Consider the following 2,646-nt stretch of genomic DNA (forward strand, 5'->3'; position numbering starts at 1 on the left):
AAGGGGTAATTTTGTGATTGTTATTTATCAATGCTTGGTTAATTTCCTATTGATTGATTTAATGCTATGCAATTAGGTTTGGCCAGATTTAATTGTATGAGTTTAGTAATATTAATTCGAGATTCGACAGATGAGAATTGATGTTTAGGCTTAGTTTCAATAGGCGGACTAATTTATAAATGGTTAATTCGAGACTCGACAGATGAGATTTAATACCAGTAAATTAACTCTGTGATTATAATACGTAGCGAAAGCCCTTTATAATCTGATTGATCAATGTTTGATGATTGCTTATTATGATTTGCCCTGGAATATTGTTTATTAGTGAACCTATGCCCTAGGTCTTTTAATATTTGATTTTTCCCTACTTTATTTCTTTCGACCTTACTCTTCGTAGTATAGAATTTATTCCCAAAAATATTGGTTACTTAGATAATTTAGATTATAATAATTAATTAGGAGTAGAAAGACTTGTTTCCCTGTGGAGTTCGACCCTACTTCCCTATCTACTTTAGTTAGAGGACTTAGGTATTTACTTTTGATTAGGGGATACGACTTTACCCTGTAAAAATTTGGCGCCGTTGCCGGGGAAACGGTTTTATTTTTATTTCTAGTTGTTTTGTAGTCTAGATTATTTTTTTTCTTTTGCCTCAAAGGACATTAGTTCTTTGAGGAAGTTCTCATATTTGTCTTTTTAGTTCTCTGTTTATGCCCAGGTGTTCCAGATCAGGTTACATTCCATTCGATCCTGAGATCGAGCGCTCTTTCCATAGACAGAAGAATCTTTATAGACAAATCCTGGCGGGTTCTGGGAGTAACGACATTCCCAGAGATTCGCCACCTGATTCTAGTGATTCGAAAATTCCTTCAGATTCAGAATCAGAGATGACTGCACCTAAAAAGCTCAGCGATTATTCGCAACCGTCCCTGACGAATTTTCCACACCTTTCCCCCAGACCAGACATCGCGGGAGTCTAGTTCGAAATCAAGCCCCAGTTCATAACGATGATAGAAAGAAAGCAATTCAGTGGAGCTAAGGGTGAAGATCCTAATCTTCACATTGCAGATTTCTGTCAATACTGCAATACTATTCGGCAGAATGGGGTAATGCAGGACCAGATCAGGGAGATTCTCTTTCCCTTTTCTTTATGTGGAAAAGCTAAATTGTGGTTTAATGGTTTGAATAGAACTGCACTTGGTATTACTAACTGGGAGACTTTTGCTTTAAAATTTTATAACAAATATTACCTTGTAGAGAAAATAGGTTTACTAAGAAGTGTCATTAAGAACATTGCCCAGGATCCAGATGAAGCATTATATGAGGCTTGGGAGAGGTTCAAGGATCTGTAGAGGGAGTGTCCCCACCATAACTTGGCAAAGTGGCAGTTAATTCAAGCTTTTTACAACGGATTAGGGAATGCATCTAGAACAATTCTAGACTCCGCAGCTAGTGGTAGATTTATGAATCTTAATGTTGATGATGCAGGTCAGGTTATTGAAGATATGGCGATACATAATTCCCAATATGGGAATTCCAGAGGCTATGCAAATAAGGGCAAACATCACGTTGATTCAATATCCCTTTTGCAGGCTCAACTTACTTCTATTTGCCAGAAATTAGATAACCTTAGTACTAATATCCCTAACTCTGTTGCTAATGTTTCTGCTGTTGCTAATAACTCTAATGATGCTTTTGTGAAAATTGTGGAAGTGTAGGACATTATGAGCAAGATTGCAGGAGCTCGATGGAGCAAGTTAATGCTTTTCAAACCTATAAGCAGAATAACCCATACTCCAACACCTACAATCCTGGCTACCGAAATCATCCATACTTATCATATCGGAGCACCAATGTTCAAAATCCTCCACCTCCACAACAACCACAACAAGCACCCCCTCCACAGCAGAAATATTACCACCCTCACACTAACCAGAAAGCCTCAGCACAAACCCCTACTACATCTTCCGACCCTGCCTTGTTAGAAATTAGAGCGATGCTAACTAGTATGCAAAAGCATATGGAGAATAGAGACCAATAGATTGACTCAATTATAGCCCATAATAAAGTCATGGACACACAAATTGCCCAATTGTCCTCTACCCTACAAGCTCGACGGCAGGGAGCTTTACCATCGCAGGGAATTCAACCAAGGGATCATGCAAATGCAATCTCCCTAAGGAGTGGTTCACACTACGATGGGCCTCCCATGCCCAAGGAGGATGAACCTGATTTAATTAATATCGCTAATCCTGATTCCGTTACACCTAATGTTCCTGCAGGGCACCAGAGTAATACTAACATTTCTGATAATTCATTGCAGGGTACAACCTCAGGGAAGGATGCACCCCAAGAGAAGAGTAGGGAAGCACAACAACCTACAATCAAACTACCATTCCCAAATCGCCAATTGAAGACTAAGTTGGATAAGCAGTTTGGTAAGTTTTTGGAGGTTGTGAAAAATTTTCAGGTAACGATTCCTTTCACAGAACTTATTACACAGGTTCCTGCATATGCTAAATTTATGAAAGATATTTTGACTAGGCAAAGGGCCTTTAATGAAGTAGAAACTGTAGCTTTTACAGAGGAATGTAGTGCACTATTACAGAATAAATCCCCTCCTAAATTAAAGGATCCCGGTAGTTTTT

At 38.7% G+C, this 2,646-nt stretch overlaps 1 non-coding gene across 1 annotated transcript; it reads right to left on the reverse strand.

Annotated features, from left to right (window-relative positions):
• Positions 1-1,262: 1,262 nt before the first annotated feature.
• LOC145593325 (small nucleolar RNA R71) lies at positions 1,263-1,373 on the reverse strand. The gene has a single exon (XR_014102671.1). It is a non-coding gene; the product is annotated as a small nucleolar RNA R71 (small nucleolar RNA).
• Between the last annotated feature and the right edge of the window lie 1,273 nt (positions 1,374-2,646).

The sequence above is a fragment of the Chenopodium album genome, chromosome 18 (assembly GCF_948465745.1).
Source record: "Chenopodium album chromosome 18, dcCheAlbu1.1, whole genome shotgun sequence".
Classification (NCBI taxonomy): domain Eukaryota; kingdom Viridiplantae; phylum Streptophyta; class Magnoliopsida; order Caryophyllales; family Amaranthaceae; genus Chenopodium; species Chenopodium album.